Raw genomic sequence first — 23,359 nt, 5'->3', positions numbered from 1 at the left:
ACTGGGAATATTTCTGGTAGGTAGAATTATCACAATCCTAACCTTCCTCTGTATATTTATTGGTATTTTCCGAGAATTTTTTGCAATGATAAACATGTAGGTCTCCCGGAAATGGTAGTGCCCCAATAAACATCACTGAGAGTGATTCCAATGCAAGGCCTTACCCCTGGGATTGGTGAGTGTGGCTTCTGTAGCCTTCCCTCCATCCCCACAGTGAGAGTCATCAAAGGGGAGGCACTGGTCCCCAGTCCCTGCCACCACCTCGGAGTTCTTGACAAGGTCCTTCACCACCATGGTGGACTTGATCTTGAAGACCCGCCGGCTGTTGGTATCAGAAAGGAAGACGGCCCCACTCATGGGGTCTGTGGTCAGGTAGTATTTATGCGCTGGGCTGTGACTGCAAAACAAAGACACGGCCAGTGGTGAGCACTTTCTTCTCTGTCAGGTAGCTTGAGATGTGTCCCTGGCCTTTTTGAATCCAAGCCAAAAAATAGTCTTGGGGGAATGATGTCTCTACTTTGGGGGATGGTTCCTCAATTTTTCAATCTTAGGGGTTGGCCTAACTATCCATCCCACCCAGATACTAATGCAGAAACCTCTTGCTGATAAGTGCCTGTATCAGGTGCTGATATGTATTTTCTTAAAAAGGCTATCAGTGAGGCTTGCCAGAGGTGGCCTGTTAAGTCAAACTAGAAACACGAAGGTCCGTGACTTTAAAAAACAATCCAAGAGTTCAAAGATGTAGCCCTTCTCCATAGGATTTTTTACAGCAGCTCTCACTCTCATCTTGGGATGAACAGGGGAGACCCTGGTGGACCTGACTCCTGGTTGGCGTCCACACTGTCTCCTGTCTCAGGAGCCCTGCAGTCTCCCTCCTGTAGCCACATACAAATGAGTTGCAGGATTAGTTTGTAAATCTGCAGCAAAACTCAAGGAAAAAGAAACAGAACAGGAGCAGCACTAATGAGGGCATGTTTCTAGAAATCAGTCACAAAGACTAGGCTCAGGTTACAAAGGAAAGAAAAGAGTGTGTAGAAGCCTTGAGACCAGGCACCGAGCTAGCCACAGGGTGGGGAAATGCACGGGCTTTGATATCAAATCAGTCTGGGTTTTAAGTCTAGCTTTATGATGTCCAGTTTCTGAAGCTTGGGCAGGTTGCCTGGCCCGCTGAGCCTTGTTTGCTGTAACTGTTCAATGGGAATGCTATAGCCACCTTGCTGGTGTGTTGGGAAAATTACCTGAAATCACAAATGCCATGTCGTGTGCACTTGCATTGTTAAGTATTGAGCACCCAGGAGGTGCTCAGAATCATAATTGTTATTTTAATTACTAGTAATTATGTCTGTTTTTGCATTAGAGATGACTACCAGATAGGTAGCACCTGTAAAGCCTGAATTTTGTTATTCCATGGTACTGGTACTGATAACCAACTTCTTTCAAGTCTAGGGCACAATAAAGTTTGAACTCTCTACTCCTGGGAAGCTAATTTACAATTCCTGGTCATTCACCCAGCCCTCAAACTGCATCTCAATATTGGTGTCCTCTTCTCAGTCTCTGGAGCATTTTCTGATTAAAAAGAATCTTTCTCTGTTCAGATGGGATGGCCTGGCTTTGGCCATGTTCAGTGCACATACTGAGAGGGGCCACTGCACACCCTTCAAGATGCAGTGAGGGAATGAGAAAGGTTGAATAAGGGCTATGGTACATTTATAATCATGTAGGTTTTAGGTCCTTTCGAAAAACAAAATTTTATTTTACAGAATGGTGTTTATGAATTACATATAATGATTGGGGCACAGTAATATTTTGGGGTGAGGGTCAATGAGGGTCTTAGCTGGACCTGACTGCTCATCATAAATATCCCTTACTTTGGGTTGTGTCCTTGGGGACTGGCTACTTCTAACAGAGCCAGGCATCCAGATCCAGGGCTATTCTCCCTGAATTTGTCTAACATGACATGACTTTCTCCAGTTATCCTTCCTCTGAATCCCTAACCCAGCTGTCCTATCACCTCCTTCTGAAACCAGGGCCAGGTTTCTCTGCCTGTAGCCAGGCTGTGCCTCCTGATCTAGCCCAAATACCAACATGTTATTTCCACATTTTCCCTTCCAGGATCCTTCTGTCTCACAGAGGAAGTTCAGAAGCACCCCAGGCCCTTCCTGCTGGGCTGCTCCATCTCCCTGCTCTCCCTCACACATGCCCTACACCCCACAAGCCTCAGGCCTCTTTGTCCCTGTTGTTCCTGCTCTGTCCCCTTCTCTTTTCTACTCATTCTTCAGGTGTCAGCTCAGATGGTACCTTTTCTTGCAATCTTTCCCCAACCTTTTTTCTCTGTGCACTGAGATCCATGCTGGTCTGCATCTAGATTACACAACACTTAATGTAATAGTCATGGCTATTTATTTGTGGGTCCTCTCCCAGACCCAGCCATTAGTACTTACATTAGAGACTAGATTTTGTTCATTTCTGTATTTCCAATGTTCAGCTTGGTGCCTTCTAGCTCATCACAGCTGCTGCTTGATTTAATGGATGGTATCTCCACTTTCACTTATTTTAGGTAGTATTTGCATTCAAATTACTTAGCTTTTCTTTTACTTCTCATTTGGGGTCAGTGGTAACAGCACAGGTGTCCTATTTATCTTGAAATGTCTCCTGTGACTTACTCTATACTGGAGCACAGATTTAATCTTCCCCGATGACACTGATTCTGGCTAAATAAAGTGTAGTGACCTTAGATCCTGCCCTGCAATGCCGGAGCAGCCTGATCTTCCAGCATGCCTGTTGACAGCTCAGAGTCGGGCTGATTGTTTCATTTCTTTGTGCATCACTCGGGATAAACTGGTGCTATCTATCTTGGCAGAAGATGGACCCCAGGGGAATCTGGTGGGGGCCCTGTCCACTTAGATTAGCCCCTTGAGTTTCCAGCTCGTGTTTCCAGTTCGTGTCTCACTGCCCCAGAGAAATGTCACTTGTGTAGATTTCTCATGTGGGTGACTTCCAGAAGATGATGGCACTGGCAGGATTATCTCAGAGTCTGTAAGAGCTGTGGCCACCTCTTTTGTGGTTTGGTGGTTAGTTAAGCATGGGGGAAAGAATATTAGTTGGGAACTTAGAAAGAATAGGTTTTAATTGGGGCAAGTCCCCCAACTAGGTCAAGTTGTAGGTTCCTCAGATGTCAAATGATGAAGTCCCTGCTCCATTTTGCTCACAGGTTTGTCAGGGGATTATGTGAAATTATTAATAGTCCTTTCCAGCTTGTTGTGCTCTTTGAACTTCTTGGAGTCATTTCTTCCTCATGCTACCTAGCACAGGGAGCAACCCCTGTGTCCATGATGCCCACCTGGACTTTGTCCCTGTGTCTGTGATGCCCACCTGGACTTTCACCAGGCGGCAGGACAGAGCCACAGACATGATACCCATGGATACCAATGTACCTGACACCACCAATGGATGCTGACTCTGTCTCAGACACTGTGCTACCACTTGACCTGCATGACCTCATTTTCTCACAATTATTGTGAAAGGTAGGAACTTTTTTTTTTCCCTTATTTCAGAAAACTGAAGTTAGAAGAGGTGCAGTGACTTGACCAGGACCACAAACTGCTAAGGGCATTTCAACCCAGCTCTGCTTGACTCCAAAGTCTGTGTTCTTTCTGCTTCCTCACACTGCTGCCCAGGGACTACAAAGCTCCACAGCCCTCATTCACCTCATTCTCGCCCATATCCAGAGACTCAGCCCTCGCACCACCTCATCTGAAATACCATTCCTGGACCCCCACTTCTTCCCACTCCTGAAGGGGCCATTCCTCTGTGTCTCCAGAGCCTCAGCAGATTACACTTTTAGTTATCTGTAGTGCCTTAAGGCACTTCGGCTCAGTTGTCTGCCTTCTCAGTAAAATCTTGAACTCTTTCTGGGCAGAGATTGACTTTAAGTTCCCTGTGCTTCTCATTTGGCTGATGTGGAGTGAATGCTCTGGACAGTTCTGCTGAGTTCACGAGAGAATGAATGAATGAATATCTGCCTCCCTGGCTTAAGGATATGTAGGAAACACTCACTGCTGATGATCTGAGTTTGATGGTTCTAAATACAGCTTAAAAAAAAAGCCTTGCCTATAGTGACTAAAGGGCCTGGCCATCTACCTTTGAGATCTTTCCAGGTGACCACAAGGCACAGGCAGACTTGGGAACCGTGGCTTTTGAGAAGTGCTTTTCAAACTTCAATGTGCATATGAATTTCTTGGAGATTTTGCTACAATGTGGATTGTAGTTTAGTGATTCTGGAGTGTAGAACTTGAGAGTCTGCATTTCTGATCAGTTCTCAAAGCATACTGGTGTTGGTTGCCTGTACTTTTGAGTAGCAAGGCCTTGGAACGTTCCATAAACCACAAATGGTTTCAGGGCACGTGATGGAAGATGGCCTGGTTCTGTGGACAGAGAGCATTTCCTGGACAGGGACCATGTATGATCCACTCTGATTCCCGGTATCCTGAGCAAGGTTGGCACAGAATCATATCATAGACCTACTTCCAAAGTTTGCTGCAGGAGTCTCTAAGGACACGCATTCTTTCCTAGTTCCTCAAACATAACCTTGGCCCCTCTGGAAGTGACCTAAAAACGTAGAGGTCTTTAGGGTACCACTCTTGAAGTTAATGAGCTGAAGTCAGATCTTACTCTACCATCTTTCTGGAAGCTGCAGGAAAGTTCTTAGCAGGAGGTAAGAATTCAGGAGTGTTTTGTGACAAAAAGTAATCTAATCCCAGCTTATAAGTGAGAATTCTCTTTTTGTCTCAGAGTGAGGTCTGCATCATATACAGGAGTGCCCTTCAACCATATCAGGTGGCAAGTTGGCAGGACCTGTTGCACTGGTTCTTAGAATTAGTGGGAAGGGTTTGAGTATTAAAGCCACACAGATAAATACAGTTCCACTACCCACTTGATGAAGTGACCTTGGGCAAAGCATGTTGCTACTTTGAGCCTCAGTTTTTTCATCTGAGAAAATATAAACTTCAAAGGATGATTCTGAGGATATAAATTGCATGAAGGATATAAATTTCTGTGCATAGTTCCAGATACATTAAAAAAAGAGAAAGAGAGAGAAATGCTCAATGAATGGCAAAGCTGGTCACCTTGGCAAAGCCTCCAGAATACTTATGTTGGTGCATAATGGAAAAGCTAAGTATGGAGATGCATTATTGTCCTGCACAACCTATTTATGGGCACTTAAAGGTTCTGTTGAGTTAATACATGCAGCTAGGTTTAAGGGAGACTTGAGTTCAAGTGTATTTCTAACAAGAGGCTTTGAGCATTCCTCAGGGACCTAGGGAAGAGATCTGAAAAGAGGCAAGGATTCTTGTTCCCTAAAGGGGTCCAAAGAGGAAGATGCCCAAAGGATTATGGGTCTTTGTCCTGGACATGCCGAGCCTGAGGCCAAACAGCCAAAGGCAGAGATAAGCCCGTCCTGGGGAGTGCACACTCGTATGCATAGCTGATGTCACCCCTATGCAGCCAAATGCTATTACTGAGAGCAGCTGAGGCAGCTACTGGAGGACAAATTTCTAGAGGACAAAATTCTAGAATTTAATCTATCTCAATATTTACTGAGGGGTACACTGAGGTCTAGAGAGCAGAAGGGATTTGCCAATCTTCAGGTATCACTATTGAAACCGGGTTTTCTGTTTCCTGATAGACTTAGGAAAACTGGAACACACAAAATGGTTCCCTTTCCCTTCCACTTTGGCTCACTTTAGAAATAGTTTTTAGCACCTGAGAAAACAATGAATTGAAAGAGGGAAAGAACCCAGTTTTGAAATCATACAATGGAAATATCAAAAGGTCACTGAAGATCATAAATAAAAGAGACTCCAACCACTGCTCTTTGAATTTATAGAGGATGAGACTAGAAATCAGAAAGGCTGGGTGATCAGCCCAAGGCCATATGGCCCCCAATTTCCTAGCTTGTCACCTGTGTCTCAGTTGTTCTCCAGCCAGCTACCACCATGGACTGATGCTTCAGTGTGAAATGCTATGTTTTAATCCAAGATATTTATGGGAAATGTACTTTTGTTCTGCAAAACTGAAGTTGAGAGCAATGTGTAATTCAGTATCCTCCATTCAAATCTCATGGAATAGCTCAGATTTCAGTGTGAGGAAAAACATTTCTCCTCTGAGATGTGAACATATTTTCTGTTTCTGTTAATGCAAATCCTAAATGTAGTTCTATGTTTTCCTATTTACTTGCTCTGCTGCCATGAAATCAAGTCCACTCTGAGGTACAATCAGACGTGTTTCTTCTTTTTGACTTTGGTTCCCACTTCCTGTTTAATTTTAAGACATGTGTCTTTGGGTGTAAGAGAACTCAATTCCTTTTTGGGAAACATGGAGGCATCACAATCATCACCATATAATATGATATCATTGTATCATCATAATATCATCATTTAATTATAAGTTATAATATATTAGTAATTCTAACAATGTATGTATCTTGTTATTGTTATCATCATTACTGCTATGATGACCATTTTTTGAGCACCTCCTTATGCCTGAAAATGTTCTATACTTTGTAAAATCCCTTGTGACTCTTGTGTGTGTGTGTGTGTGTGTGTGTGTGTGTGTGTGTGTGTGTGTGTGGTGCTGGGGATTGAACCCAGGGCCTTATGCATGCAAGGCAAGCACTCTACCAACTGAGCTATGCCCCCAACCCCCATCCTTTGTGACTCTTACACCAACCCTTTGAGGGAGATTTTAATAACCTCAATTTAGAAATGAGAACTTCAAGAAATGAGGTAATTCTTTCGAGACCACCCAGTTGGGGAGCTTCAGTTTTCTCCTCTGTACATTGGATGTACTCACAGGGATCCACCTCACAGATGGTTTGGGGCCAAAATGCTACTCTTTCAGCTATACAGTGAAAGCTCTATTCATGTTAATTATTATTATTTTAAAAGAATACATACAATTATTATATAAAATATCTACTTATATAGAAATGGATCCAATTATTGAACTAGGGTCTGTCTGGCTCTGTTCATCATCTCAAAGACTTTCTTTTATCCCAACTTAGCACCACCCATGCACCATGTTGAACTAAACTACATGTGGTTAGCTCAGCACCACCTCTGTGGCTGTCTGAACCAGAGCTCTATCTGCTTGTGGTTAGTTTTCAAGTCACCCTAATGTGTGCAGGGCAGGGAACTCTGTTAGGGGGTAGACTAAGGCCACAATGACAGGTATCACTTTGCTTTGTGTCTGGCTAGACTCACTCCTGCTGGCTGTACTGCCACTCTGAGTCTATGACAAGCCTATTCTGTGACAAAGTTCCTATCTGGGGATTGTCCTCTGAATACATTCCCTGTGGCCTGCTCAATCTTTGCTAGATGATATCAGTGGATTGATCACAGGGATGATTCAAAAGCCATGGTACCTGGAATGTCCATAGAAGTGTAAATTTCAGATTCCTCACCTGATCAATGTGTTTTCAGAATTTTCCATCATGACCATCAGTCACTTGGCACAGTCTGAGTGATATCCTCATTTATGCTGAGAATTAAGCAGACTATGGCATTCAAATTACCATGTCATGGTTTAAATTCTTTCTCCTGTTGCTTCTATCTGTCATGTCCTCAGACTATAGGATAACCACCTCACTTTGCCATGGATTCAAAGAGTTCAGGCTCTTGCCACCCACTGCCACCATTATTAATGACTTCCTCTTATTGCCACTGATTATCCCCAATCCGTTCCAATCACCCAGGATTCCTTTGCCATTGAGCCATCTGAAATTGACATGTGTAGCTTACCATACAACATGCAACAAGGCAGGGGAGAGACAGGGAATTCTCCACTGGTTGGCTTACCTATGTCTGAAATCTTTATTTCTGACAGAAGACAGGAGAGCAGGGAATAGAAGAAAGAATGAGGTGTTAGCAGCAGGGTTAGAAGCATTATTAGCGGCCTGAAAACTTGACAGCAATGCTACTGTACAATACTGTAATAAATAAAGACTTAGCAGCTATGACACTGATATATTTTATATTGGATATTACTTGTCAGTGAGTTCACTTACAAGCAGCTACATTTCACAGAGGAGGCACGGTTCCACCTCACCCCCACTGCTGACTCCGGAAAGAGGACTAGCATGACACATTCCGCTGCCTTAACGAGCTAAGACACAGACTGGAACAGTAGCTTCCCTTCCCCGTATAGACGCGTTCCCAGTGATACACAGGCTCGCTGCTCTGTCTCTACATCCTCACTTCCCTACAAAGAGTTATCAAAATGTGGGAAACCTACTCACAATAGGAAACAGAATTGGAGATATGCTATATTTAGAAGGGAGGGCATGGCATAGAGAAACAGGCCTGGGGGAAATGATTGGAGGAAAATATATCAAGACGATGATATAATGATTAACTTAGTTTTCTTTCCAAACTACATTTACTCCTCCCTACTCTACTTACTCACTGTCTCACATGATCCTCACAACAGTGGTGGGAAGGAGGCAGGGAGATGATATCACTTATTTAAAATATATAAAAGTGGAGGCCCAACGAGGTTAAGTGTTTGGTCCAAAGTCGTACAGCTTCTCTGCCAAGGTGAGGCAACCCCCTGGTCCTTGGCTCTCTCCATTATAGTACATATATGTAGCTGAGTAAATCAATACATTCAGAATTTCTTCTGTCTTGACAGATATATATGCCAGTCAACCTCATAATAGAAGAAAGGCAGAGAATACTCCATTGGAGGCCTACTTCTCATCAGCCTGATGTATGATTTCCTATGGGCCTGCACATATGAGCTTCCATCTTTTGTCTCTGTGTGTGGGGGCAGATGCTAACACTTCTCTTAGTGCCAGGAGGCTGTCAGGGAGCCAGCAAGCTTTGCCCTCCGTCTCACACATGTGCTGTAGAATGAGATTCTTTCAAGCAGAGAATATTTATAAGGCATTAAGACAAAGTAGTCCTCATTGGGTTGGATGACAATTCTTTGGTGAGGCAGAACTGGGTAATGGCCTTCTGGATTTGGGTCTGCCATTCTAGAAGCTGGACCTTGGATAGGCACTTTAAATTCCCTGGGCCTCCTCTTTCCCACTTATTAAAGGGTAATAATAATAAAAACCTCACAGAACTGTTACATGTGGCAAACAGTAGGAGCCCAACTTTCCCCTGCCTGCATTGGAGAAAGGCTTTCAAGTTCAAGGGTCTGTCCTGCTCATGTAGACCCCTGCCCAGGAGACAGATGGGTCCCATTCCCTAAAATAATTGTGAAGGAACTTGGTGTCATTTCTCCTGTAGGGTGGGTGGGACTCCTCTGTTTCTAAAGCACAGCTTCTCCATAGCCCCAGAGCCCACAGTGCTTTGGTTCTAAAGAGATCTGGCTCAGGAAACAGAGAAACAATGCAAAACACGGAGGCCTCCCTGAGCTGTAGCTGTGCTGTGCACCAGCCCTCATGGAAGGAGGGGAAAAGGGTGGCCCAGCTGGTTCTGCAGCACCTGAGGAGCAGAAAGGCCCTGCCTGGGTCAGGCCTGTGGGGCCTTGTCTCAGTACTGGTCAATCAAAGGGAACTGCTGCAAACTCTGATGAGTGCTAAGTAAATAGGGTCAAACTTGGGCACATGGCCATAGGGGCCACATGGCATATGCCATCCATCCCTTGATTTTACAAAAGAGACTTGTGTGACTAATTTTAATCAGTTTAAAATTAGGGAGCAAAAAAGGTTCAATGGCACCCAGAAGTCTGCCAGCAGCCTTCCATGTCACCTGGATGCCAAGGACATCTCCCTGTTCCCAGGGTGGTTTGTCTTCACAGTGCACCGAGGGAGGCAGCACCTGGTTGATCTGGAGAGTGAAAAGTCAGATTCTGACAGACATGGATGGCACTGTCGGTCCCAGTTCTCTGGATCAGTGGATAATGTAGCTGGACCCTAGGATGGCAAGGGGATGTTATCAGGAACTTAGAGAAGGCACCGCCTTACATAACCTCAGCTCCAGGATGTTGGTGACATTTCCAGAGGGGAAGATCCTATGGATGTAGTTGAAGTCACCCACATAGAGGCTTCCATCAGAGCCACAGGTGAGGGCCACGGGGGCCAGGAGCTTGTTGCCATCTGCAAGGCCATTGCAGCTGGGGCAGGAGATGCTTCTCCGGCGCCCATTGCCCATGATGCTGCCAATGACTGGTGGCTGCTGAGACACAAACTGGTTTTCCCCATTCCCTTTGTGCAGGATTCCTGGGACAAGAAGAGAAGAACAGAATCATCTGGGAGCAGGAGGTGGGTCCTTCTTCCTATGGTCAGCCACAGTCACCTGATTTTGCAAGGTCCCCAGTCTCTGTCAACCACTTCCCAACTCACCTCTCAAGGCTGTGCCTCACCCACAGTGAAACCCAGAAGGACTGAGCAGGCCACACTGTTTCACTGACTTAATTGTCATCATAACCCGTATGAAGGCACTGATAAGATCACTATTGTACAGAGGGAATAGAGCAGGCAGCTCACTCAGGGCCACACAGATGAGAAGTGGACGAGCCCTAGAGTTCAGCTCCTGATAGTTCAGCTACCCTGACTCGCAAATGGGCTGCACATGGCTCCTGCGCCCTGATCACACCTCTGTGACAGTGTGGATTCTAATTGCTAGGTGTCTTTCTCCCTTTCCATCAGAACCATTTCAAGTGTGGACAGTATGTCTTTTTTTCCCTTCTGTAGCCCCAGGGCCAAGCACAAAGCCTGACATGGAGTAGACACTGGCACATATTTATAGAGATGAATGAGGTGCTCCCAGGAGACTGGAGTTTGTGCCTGGTTCTGCTCCTAACCGGCTGATCACAGATCTTGCACAGTCACCACACTTTAACTGCCCTGCAGCCCAATGGGGAGATTGACCTCAGTGACTGGGAAGCTTCCTCCCAGCTTATGTTGTTTTCATTCCAGATCATTCTTCCCCCAACTGCTTATTGTCACAGCTTCCAAACTGGCTACCTCTTGCCTTCCAGCCTGCAGCCTGAGAGGGTTTTGGCTTTTATGGGTCACACGAATCTTCTCTCAAGCTGCCACTTGTTAGCTTTGCCAAAGCTATCAAATGGATTGCTTCAATTTTTGATGTCGTCGAATGAATTGCTTTTCCACTTTAAAGTTGGTGCTTTTTTAGGTTTCAGGAAATCCTTTCCTGAAAGGTGAACTAGAAAGGTGAGGATCGAACTCAGTGCCTCACATATGCTAGGCGAGTGCTCTACCTCTGAGCCACAACTCCAGTCCTATTTTGGCTTTTCTTTATTTTTTATTTTTATGTGGTGCTGAGGATTGAACCCAGTGCCTCACATATGCTAGGTGAGACCTCTACCACTGAGCCCTATTTTGGCTTTTCTGACACATGTGGCCAAGGCTAATTTTAATCACCACTCACAGATCAGCTAATGAATTCCTGCCTCAGCTCTGTGGGCTCCATTTACCTGTTTCTGTGCCAACACCACACAGTTTTAGATGTTACAGTTTTCTAGTTTAACTTAATACCTGGTAAACTCATTTTCTGTGTTCTTATTTTAAAGATTGCCTTAGCTATTTATAAACCTTCATTTCATTATAAATTTTATAATTAGTTTGTCAACTTCTCCTTAAAACATGCTGTGGTTTTGACAGGCATGCACTGTACTTTTCAGCAGAAGGTACGTGACATGGTTACCATGTTTAGTTGTCCTACCCTGAAAGAGTCGGATTGAGTTATTATTGGAAGTACAGATGTGATCATGGCACTTGCCTGCTTGAAACCTCTCAGAGGCTTGACATTTGCCTCTGGATGAAGTCCAAAGTCCTAATCTACCCTGGGCTCCAGCTGCTCAGCCCCCAGCTTTGGCTTTGGGTACTCTTTCCTTCATCTCATTCTCTGCTCAAATCACAGTGGACCTTCTTCTCTCCAAGTACTCTTCTTGGAGGCTTCAGCTCTTCCACAGGTACTGTGCCCTCTGCTGGAATGTTCACCTTTTTGAGACCCAGAGTTATCTTGCAGACCTCTGAGACTCAGGCCAGGGATCTTCTCCCCAGGGATGCCCTGAATCACCGAGTGCTGTGTTCTTCGTGTGCTTCCATGGTGTCCTGCACCTCCCACTGTGATGGCGTGGCCAGTGCACAGCAATGCAACTACCTGGTGAGTATTTGTCTCTGACCATGTAAAGTCTTGAAGCCTCTTATTTCTGTATCCCTGGTGCCTAGCACAGTGATAGGCTGAGAGCAGGTACCCAAGCAATATTTGTTGACTGAGCTTTCTGTTGAACTGATTGCACAGGAACCCATGTAATTCAAAGTGTGTACTTTTTTCTTTGGAGGGCCCAGGGAATAGGACACAAGGTGACAACCTGGCCTGGCTCAAGGAATTCTATTATTCCACTCACCACTTTGGATGTTGAGGGCATGATGTTTATCCAGGCTCCATCCTCCAAGCTTGGATGCATCGATTTCATAGCCCTGCAGCACTGCTGTTCTTTTTTCCCATAGGATCAGATCTGGGCAGGATTCGTACTCATAACCCACAGAAACTGTAGGGACCAAAAAGAGCAAAATGCATGGGTGAGCAAAGTCCCTCTTTGGTCTTTAGACTTGTAGGCAAGGCCCTCTGCTTGTCTTTTGCAAAAGGAGGAGGAGGAAGAGGAGGAGGAGGAGGAGGGAGAGGAAGAGAAGGAGGAAGAGGAGGAAGAGGAGGAGGAGGAGGAGGAGGAGGAGAGAGAGGAAGAGGAGGAAGAAGAGGAGGAAGAGGAGGAGGAGGGAGAGGAGGAGGAAGAAGAGGAGGAGGATAAGGAAGAGGGAGAGGAGGAGGAAGAAGAAGAGGAGGATAAGGAGGAAGGAGAAGAGGAGGAGGGGGGAGGAGGAGGAGGCAACAATGACAAAAAGGATCATGTTTCTAACCTGGGAAATAGAACTATGTGAAATACTGATCCAATACTGACATAGTGATGCCAAGTTTTCAAAATATTTTTTCCTTTTTGATGAACAGTTGAACACGACTGGGAAAAGTTAAACAAATGTACTGAATACTGTCAAAGGACCATGGTGAATCAATTCCAGGGAAGTTATTTTCAATAAGGAAAATACTTTATGCACAAATGTCTTCACTGCAGCATTATTTATAATGTTGGAAATTTGAATTAATCTAAAGGTCTGAAAGAGGTGAGGGACTGAGCAAACCTACGCATGTCCAATCCAGGAATATTACACAGCCCATGGAAACTATGCCTGTGAAGACACATGGTGACATGGGGACGCTCGTGGAGTAATGCTCACTTAAAAAGACTGGCCTTCTTCAGTAATCTATGTGTGCCAACAAAATAAAGATACACAAGAATAAAGAAAGCAAATTCAAATATTAATAAGTAGTTGTATTTATTCATGGGATCACATGACTTTTTCTATCTTTGTCTATTTCCCAAATTTTTACAGGGAAGAAATCTGGACTTGTTTGTAATGAATACATGGAAAATAAGCTCAGTTGGGGAACTTTGGAAGCCAAAAGTTGCTTCAAGCTTTCCAAACTTGCAAATGCTTTGGCTTAACTTTTGTTTCATAAATCCAGGCCCCTCAGTAGGTACTTGGGATGAAGGCTAAGTACAGCAGGCTCCTTGAGTCTGGGTGTGTAAAGGCCCTGTCGGTGACCTTGTGAAGGAAACCAGCAGAGACAGAAATGTTATTTCTTCCAAGTGTCTTTCTGAATAGGCACTATTTTCCAGTGGACAATTTCCTACATTATGTTTAAGACAGGAATTAACAACTGGGCAGCCCCTTACAGTTTCTTGTATGTACCATAAAGATGGCTGACCAACTATGGTAATGGGGAACAGGCTGGCGATGTCCCTGTCACCTCTTCCCTATGACCCCGAGTCACAGTACCTCCTACTGTTCACCTGTGACCTCAGAAAAGTGAGCCCATGCCTGAAATTTCACTGTGCAGACCCTTCTTTTTTAATTGACTGTGAGTACTAAATATGATCATTTCAACTGAAAGATGTTTTTTTTTTTTTTTTTTTTCCTGAAAAGACAATAGATGTGGCGTGATCTACAAACGGGACTGCGAAGAGTGAAAGATGCCATGTTTGCTCCCAGTGTTCCTTTGTGGGACAGGTGGGAATGCAAACTGTAGTGAAGACCTGGAATAAATCTAGCTCTGCTCATTACCAGCTGTGGCTCCTTGGGAAATCACCTCACTTCTCTGGTTTCAGCCTCCTCATACAGGATTTCTGACTGGGGAGGCGGTTGTAAGGATTCACTGGATGCTAATGCACAGGGGGGCATCTTGCCCAGAGCTGGTGCTTGGGACAATCTCTTATGTACTTCATGCTCCTGCCTTCCCTTCTGTCCTCCCTCCTTCCTACCTTACCTTTATTCCTTTCTAAACACAACATGGCTTCTCTGTTTCCTTATCCTGCCTTGGCTAGGCAAAGGGAATGAGACTGGAGTATGGTTCAAGGTGAGAAGTTACTCCTTAAGGGCCTGGAGGATCAGCCCTGAGTGTTAGGACTGCTAATGACCCGCTCTGAGCCCTTTCTGGGACCCTACACTGACCCAGAAGCTGGAAGAAGTATAGCCTGCCCCTGGAAGCCCAAGCTCTCAGTGGGGCTGCTAGGTAAGGCCAGAACCAGCTTCTGCTTTATATTGACAAACAGACAGCAATAATAATGACAGAAAAACAACTTCTCTGATTGGGAATAAAGTCATGAGGCCCAAAAAGTCTTTCTGATGAAGGGACTATCTTAGTTCCTGTGCCTCAAAATGTGGAAGCAGCCCAGTTTCTTGGCTCCCCTTCTTTAAGGGTTAGGTTGAGGCAGGATGGCTGTGGGGTGGCCAGGCAAAGCCCACAGGCTGGGCCTTTGTGGCACACGGCATCTTTTAGCTCATCACAGTGCTTTTTGAGGGCTGTTTGGGTTTTGTAGCCATTTTTAATGTGGGATTTCCCACATTTAGGTCTTTCAATACATTCTTCAATGTTATGGATGGTCACTGAGAGACCTTAAAGGGCAGTTAAGACATTTTTTGATCTGAGAAGAAGAAGGGAGGAAAAAATAGTCAAGAAGGTGACAAGAGTCGCTCTGGGGGGAGGCGGGGGCGTTCTGCAGCAGGCGGCTTACCGAAGGCTTCTGAGAGCCCAAGCACCTTCTGGTTGTAGACGTCTGTCTTGTCCCACATGAAATAGTAGGACAGGTCGGGAGCTGCAGCAAACCACTTCCTGAAGAGGCGGCCCTCCACCGCCACCATGAGGTGGACCTTCATGAGGTTAAAGGGGATGGTGGGGTGGGTGAGGCTGATCCTCAGGACAGATTTGTAGCCTAGGGTGCGGCTGCTCAGGTAGCTCAGCCTCATCTTGCAACCAGAGATGGCGATTTCCTCTTGCAGAGCCTAGAAAGCAAGATAGATCACAGTTGGGGATGGTCACTGGATCACTCAAGGGAAGGAGGACAGCCATGGCCCATGGATTCTGGTGTTCAGGAGGCAGAGGATGAAATAGAGTGGAAGACGGTGGGCAAGGGGAGGAGGAGGAAGAAAAGAGAAGAGGGGAGAATGGAAGGTGAGAAGAGCCAGGAGGAGAAAGGGGGAAAAAAGGAAGAGAAAGGAGAAAAGAAATTGAGGGAGGAGAAAGGAAACCTGAAGACCGGTCTCTGGCCGGCCAGCTCTTATGTGGCATATCCCTGCATGAGCCACCACACCTCGATGAGCTTTGGCTCCTCCTCTGTAACATGGATGGCAACACGGCATCCCATTATTGAGAGAAACACACAAGATAATGCTTAGGAGACCCCTGGCAGCAGGCTGCCTCTCACGAGCTGTGCCATCCTAAAAGACTCATGGAGGCTCTGCAGCCCAGTTTCCTCCCTGGATTAGCACAGGGCTGAGCAAGGTCATGGATACGAAGTGGCCAGCACCTCAATGTTGGGTAGGACAATGGTGCAATGGGTGTCAGCAGAGCTGAAAGTGGGGGATCCTAAGAAGAGAGATCTTCCTCTCAGACTAATGTGGACAGCTGCTTGAGCAAGAAGGGAAGCTTCTCAAAATTTCCTTAAAATGAGATCTGTTTCAAATGGTGTTACTTTCCAGGAAAGTACACGGAGACTATGTGAGGCTGACCAAACAAATGACCAGGCAGAGTTAAGAGCTGAGGGTACAGCTTGGCAAGGATCAATGCCGAGGCCTCTGCTCACCCCCAGAGAGGCTGGATTGGCAGCATGGGGTCTCAGTACATATGGGATCCCCACAACGCTCCCGTGACAGATGAATGGAGTGTTGGGGAAGGCAGTGCTTTTTCTGCTGGGTGCTGTGGGCCCAGCCCAAGGTAGAAGAGTCAGTGGATGCCAGATAATCAGGTATGTGGCCAAAGTGGAGGACTTTTGTTAGCTTGTGGACTCTCTCTCATTAAAACATTGAACACTGAATCAGTCAAGGCTGGCATGTCCATTCAAGGGACAATGAGTATTTTACCTTGTGTGCACAGATAAGCTGGGCCTTTTTCTGTCCATCCCATAGACAGGTGGGAACATTTGTCCAAACCCTGCTCTCCAGGATACAGGGAATTGTAGGGGTTGGCCTTAACCCATGACAGTCTTCCGAAGTCACAGCTTGTAAGGCAAAGCAGGTGGTACACCTTGGTGAAGCATAGGCAGGAGCCAGAGCTATCCCCACGCTCTCATACACAACACCCTTCCTGAGTGTACCCTTTACATTTTGCACCTGCCAGCACTTGCAAAGGCTAACCAATGACTAAACTGGCAAAACCCTGGAGTCTGTTTTCATGTTTTTCGTGAGTCTGACAATAAGCAAGGTTTGTGCCCCAACTAGCCCTGTAGGCAGCTGGCTCAGAGAGCAGTGTAAAGAGGGTGCGACCTTGAACCTCATTTGTTCCAAAGTCCCTGCTCCTGGGAAAAATGTCTAGCTGGAGCAGAGCCAGGGTTGAGTAACAAATTAGTTCTCTCCAGCAAGTTCTGTCTCCACTGACAACCATTTCATAGAAAGGTCAGCCTGGTCATTGAGACAGGAGACAGGTGCTGAATCTCTGAAAAGGAGTGAGCTTGCAACCTGTGTGTGCAATGAGACTTTTCCAATGGTTGTATTTCCTTCTTGTGGGCCGGCATTGGAAGCCACTCAACAGGGTACGCACAGAGAGATGTGTTTGCTCAGCCAGGCGTGAAATACACACATAAATGTATAAACTCTCTGCTCTGCAGCACCAGGGCCATCCATTAACATGCACAGCACCAGAGTTCTCATTAGGCAGGCCAGGAGACCAGGGCTTCTCCTGGACTTCTGGTTGATACATCTCCCCTTCCTCAGGCCTTTCTTTCTGCCCCTGGAAACCAGCCTGGGGATGGTAGAGGACATTCAACTCAGGGGTTCTTTGTCAAGCCATGAATCCATCTTGATTTCTATCAGATTAAAATGCATTTTTCCCAATTACTTTCTTTTAATGATAATTAAGTAAAACACTTGCGTGTATAGATTTGAGCCAAAGCAATCCTTAATTGGCGTGAAGGCAGCGTGTGTTAAGTAATCTTAATAATAATAATAGCTAAAATTTATTGAACACTTACTAGGTGTCAGACGTGCTAAGTACCTCATACACATTCTTCTCATTTAATCTTTATTATAATGCTTGCTATTTGGGATCCCGTGGCTTATTCCTCGTGGTTCAACCTATTATTATAAATACTCTCAACAGAAATACTGAGAGAGGGGACACCCTGCAGGCTCTGGTAAAGGAAAGCAGACTGAGCTGGATGACAGGGGAAAGGGAGAGGGTATTTACTGTAGCCAGAGCCAGGTAGGTTGCAGGTGCTCAGGTGCTTTCAGTGTGTAGGAAAGGTGGCCCGCATGTCCTGACATCATGCCTATCAGGGAGTTTGGCAGCTGGATTCAACAAGATGGGCTGAGAGGGTCTGACCCAGACTCCAGAGAAGTACAGTCTCTGAGATCTCCTAAATGATATGCAGCCAGGAAAGCCGGGTACCTGAATTTCTGGCACAATGGGGCCTTTCTCTGCACAGGAGCTGGTAAAGGACGTCAACGGGGATGGAGACACAACGGGGTTGGGGCGGGCGAAGTTGCTCAGGTCGCAGCTGGGAATCTCATTCTCTTCATGCCGCATGATGATGGTTTCCATGACAAAGAAGCGATCCCAGGGCAGCCAAAGGGTGTGCTCCTGTGTGATGAAAGGCGCCCGCTCAAACCGCAGGATGATGGAGACACCACCATTTGTGACCAAGTCAAAGCTGTGTGGAGGGAGGGAGGGTGGGGGAGAGGAGGGGGGAGCAGGAAAACCAGGAGGATGGGGAGAAGAAAGAGGAGAAAAAATTACACAAAGGGTCTGAGCACTCAGTGAGGAGACTTAACACCTAAAGACTTGTCTGCAGCCACAGTGGTGACAGTGACTCCAGAGGCCTTTGTGGTTGCTGTGTTGTCAAGTGACTCACCATAGAAAATTTACCGGAGGCAGATTAGCTACTATTAAAAGAGCCAGTCTTCAGGGCACAGGATATCAACAAATCTGCTGCTGTGGTGCTCCTGGCGCGTTGGCCTTTTACCTGGGTCAGAGCTGAAGCCCGATAAAAAGTCAGCAGAACAAGCTCTGACTCAGTTGTTGGGAACCCTAAGCCTCTTCCTGGTTCTGACATGAACTACTGTGCAGCCTCAAGTAAGTCATTTAGCTTCTCTGATCCTCAGTTTTCTCATGGTAAAATGCAAAGGTTCAAGTGGATTATTCTTAAGTCACTCAGATTCTGTGACTCTGAATGATTCTGTGACTCTACAGCAATTTTGGCTCTGATTACGATAGATTATTCAACAAAGGCCTTTTCAATTCCAAATAGCTGAACACTTTAGAGACAATAAAATTAGAATCACAGCATTTTATAACTAAAAGGGGGCCAGAAGACTGAGTGGCACTGTCAGTTGAGATGAGATCACCATGACACGGCTCTGAGAGCTGATAGCCCAGCCTGTACACAGCTCCTGTGGATGGTAGATAGGTCTAAGCAGCACCTGCCTTCCTAGTGCTTGTTCCCTTCTCACTTGGTGGTTGCAATTCAACCTGGATTCACCTGTGCAGTTGGTTTGAGAGACCCAGGGTCGGCTCTCACCTTTAGTCTGATAAACCCACTTTATGGGATTGGGCCTGTTGCTCCAGCTTGCTTTCCCTTCCCCTAGAAGCTACAAGGGTTTTATGCTCGACTGCCCTGATCTAGTGCCCAATCCTGCTCTTGGTACATGGCACTCCCAGATTCACATCCCTAGGTTCCAAAGACGTCTATCCTGTCTATCTATCCTCTGCAGGAACTTTCCACCCACTTTCCCTGATTTCTATGCCACACTTGGGAAGAAGAAGTCAGGCTCCACCTCCTTCAATTCGTAATGACAGAGAAACACCAGGGAAGGAGCTCATTTTGGACCAAGAGTTCAGGTGGTGGGTCTCCATGGTTTTGGGGAAATATCCAGAGAGTGACTTTTCTGTTACAGAACTAAATAGCATCTGTGCTTTGACAGAACATTTTAAACTATCAAACAGAATTTTGGCCAGCATCAAAAGCTCTCTTCATGAGAGTCTGAGCGTGGGGAGAAAGAAAAGACAAACATGAGAAGTCACATTCTCAAGGCTGTGAGCAGGCTGGGGCATCTGGCTCGCCAGCCGCTGAGTGCAATGGGCTGGGGCCAGGCCCACTTGTTGGTGGGAAAACCTTGTTATGGATAAGAATGTGACTCCGACCCCAAAGAGAAGGCCTGCCTGGTTCTCAGACAAAGCCCAGACAGCTCAGGGCCGCCTGAGCATTGCTACACACTCCGTGGGTGAGTTATGCTCCCTTTCCAAGCCTCTATTTCCTCATCTGTAAAATGAAGCTGATGACCATAATCACTTGGCAGCATTATTAATTTGAGAGATGAGTGATAGATGGGAAAAGAACAGGGCCCCACACATTTCCTGGGTGTCATGCTCTATATAATCCCATTTTTCAATTCAATGAGCCTGAGCTGTTCCTCCTGTCTGCGATTCTTTCAGTTTTTCTTCATGACTCCTATTTTCCATTTCTTTAATGATCTCTTTGGCTAACTTCTCTGCTACTGTTTTGTTTATGAGCTCCTGTTAATCCTGAAATCTGGTCTATTAGCATGTGTGCAGGGGTGGGGAACTGCCACAGGTGTCATGGTGCCTGTCTGGAAAGTGGGGATCACAGACACATCAGTCCCCAGGGTTACAGTGCACTTGTATGTACTCTTATCTCCAGACTGTATCTCTGGCCTTATGGTTTCTCCAAGGATATGAGAGTTAAGAGAGAAGGTGGGTCAAGGAAGCGAGGAGAGAAACAGGCAAGATGCAACCAGCTCACATGTAACAAATGAAGTCTCAGACATTATGGGGACAGTGTATGACGACTTCCTCATACAGTATGCAATGTCTACAATGGGAAGTAAATTTAAGCCCCACAATGCATTGGTAGGAACTGCTCAGAAACACAATCTCTAAGTGGCAGTTATACTGGTCACTATGCCATAACATAGGAAGCTGATGCAGGGACTATCCCTCTGGGGCCTCCATACCTTTAAAGGGCAGCCCAAAGGTGCCAGAGAGTGAGTTTTCCCCAAGGGCCACCATGTTTATGCCAGACCCTGTATGTTTTTTGGACCTACCCTAGACAATCCTAGCAGGGTGCAAGGACTGATGATCTGTCACCCCATGAGTGACTGACAATTTCATGGCAAAAAAGAACAGTCCTCCAGGCTCCTTTTTGATGACTGTTTCCCAGCAGGTAATCATGTAGTGAGGACACCTGTTGCCTAGGAGGCTCACATGAGCCATTTCCATAAAGCCGAGAGCCCCAAACCAGCAGGCAGTGAGGGCAGTGCATAATGGAGACTCCTTTGCACTGTAGTGGGAGTCTGCACTGATGTGCTTCCTGGTTGGAATGTATGCAGGGCAGGGAGGGGTGGCCTGGCCTAGCCAGTTACCCCTGGGGGCTGGCCATGAACCTCTTCCAGCTGGGCCCCTTCCCATTTGCAGGGAGGTGGGGAGGCTCCCATGCCAAGCTTGCCAGCCCTGTCTAAGAGGCACACATGTCTACAAACAGATGAGCCCCTACTTCATTAGCACCTCGGCCGGGACATGCTCACATCTGATATTGGATTAAAGAGGTGCTAAAATCAATCAGGCTGGAGCATAATTTCCAACACAGAGTGAAAATCAACCTTATGGGCCCACAGTTAGTCAGATGGAATGCCACCACCTGATTTTATTAAAAATAGAGGACTTGTCACCACTGACAGCCTAAATATTCCACTTTGCTCCTCCTTCCCTGTTCTCCAAAATATTCTCATTGCCTATCCTGTCACCATCGCCTCCTTATTATTCAATAATTTGTAATTTTAGTATCAGTTATATTTATTATAGACTTAGTATGTGTCAGACCTTAAATATAGCAATTAATCTGAGTGGAGCAGGGAACTAAGATTTACTTATTTATTTTTATTTTTTGGTACTGGGGATTGAACCCAGGGGCACTCAACCACTGAACTGCAGCCCCAGCCCTTTTTGCATTTTATTTACAGATAGAGTCTCACTGAGTTGCTTAGGACCTTGCTAGGTTGCTGGGTCTGGCTTTGAACTCATGATCCTTTTGCCTTTGCCTCCTGAGCTGCCGGGACTATAGGCTTGTACCACCGCACCCGGCCAGAACTAAGATTTATTAAACACCTATAATGTGCCAGGTGTTTCCCCATCCATCATATCATCTAGTCCCCACAACCATTTTGAGAGATGGATAACATTGGGACCATTTAACCGCTGGAGAAGTGCAGGCTTAGAGAGGTAAGGAGATCTGTCCAAGAACACACATGTAATGGGGGAGAGCTAAGGTTGTTAAGGAAGATTTACTTCATTCTGCTGATAGTTCTTGGAGGAATTTAAGGTCAGAAGGTTATTACCTAAATGGCTTCCATAGACCTGAGCAGTTGTAGATGGAAACCACACAAGAGGAATAACTAAGACTTCTGGAACTGTGTGGTCTGTGGGAAGTAGTCCACATGATGAGAGTATTTCATACCATAATTCATGGAGCAGGATAATATGGATAAGGTACCCCATATTTAGTTTGAGGTTCACATGAAAAGAAATTGCTTATTTTATGGCCAAGGAGTCATAGGCTAGAGTCAGGCATAAGGTCATACCCTTGCTATACTATGACCAGTAAATTGCAGAGACATTTGAATTCAGGCCTTTTGGATCCAAGTCCAATCCTCTTTCTATGTGGCAAACCATGAGAATAAGGCCTTCACTCTTCCTGGCCCATAAAAAGTCTCCTACCTGCCATCTTGCCTGCTGATTGTATACCCAAAGAGCGGGTTATTGATGAAACTGATGTTCACACCAACAAGTGGGGTCCCATCTGATGTCATTACTTGACCACGGATGACACATGCATGCCTGTGGGAAAAGAAGAGAGAATGACTTGAGGTGCCTTCCATGGTCAGAGTCCTGGCTGGCAGGGAACTTCCAGAGGTCAGAAGACAGACGAATAATCACTCAGATGCATCTTATACCCAGGGGCTCATGGTAGTCACTCCAGATAAACAATAACCTCTTAAAAATATCACCTCAATTTAAGGTATCAAAGTATCCTTGAGAGAACAGCTCTTCAAATAAAACATAAGAATATCGTAATATTCCTAAGAATATCATATTATGCTGTAAGTAGAGAAAGCTGATTCCAGAGGGCAATACAGTGTAGTTATACATATGGATTTGGAGTGAGGGGTTCCAGGTTCAAATGCCAGCTCTGCTGCTTCCTAGCTTTCTGAATTGTGCAGGTATGTGACAATTCTTTGAGCCTGTTTTTTTCATACTTGTAAGCTCCATAAGAAGCAATGGCTATTACTGTCATTAGCTGTCTCATTGGAACTGAATGTACAAGAAAGTGAACAGGATAGAGGGTACTTGCTTTCATCTGGCATTAGTGAGAGAAGGGTAGATGTAGCATTCTGATGGGATGGATTCTGGAACCTGTCATCTCTCCCAGCAATCCACCCTGCCCCATTCTTCCTCTGTATTCTAGTCAGCAAACCGCATGCTTTAACTGAACATCGTGCCAGGCAAATGTTGCTTTGTGCCCCTGTGTCACTATAATGCTCTTCTGTCTGCCTAAAATGTCATTTCTGTAGCCCCTTCCCAACATTCTCATTCCTAAAGACCCACTTCAAGTGATACTTCTTCCCTGAAATCGTTCTTGATGTCCCTAATCAGAACCAGACCCTCTGACCCTCAAAACCTGATACAAACACCTTTAGACCATATACTTTTTTTTTTGTCTCCAACAGAACCTGAGCTCTTTGAGGGCAGAGTCAAGTTCTCTT

At 45.7% G+C, this 23,359-nt stretch overlaps 1 pseudogene; it reads right to left on the bottom strand.

Annotated features, from left to right (window-relative positions):
- LOC143640294 (teneurin-4-like) overlaps window positions 1–23,075 on the bottom strand; it is a 72,353-nt pseudogene extending 49,278 nt beyond the window's left edge.
- Between the last annotated feature and the right edge of the window lie 284 nt (window positions 23,076–23,359).

This window comes from Callospermophilus lateralis, unplaced genomic scaffold (assembly GCF_048772815.1).
Source record: "Callospermophilus lateralis isolate mCalLat2 unplaced genomic scaffold, mCalLat2.hap1 Scaffold_169, whole genome shotgun sequence".
NCBI classification, from domain to species: domain Eukaryota; kingdom Metazoa; phylum Chordata; class Mammalia; order Rodentia; family Sciuridae; genus Callospermophilus; species Callospermophilus lateralis.
The sequence above is the reverse complement of the archived record's forward strand: the minus strand, read 5'-3'. Positions and strand labels throughout refer to the sequence as shown.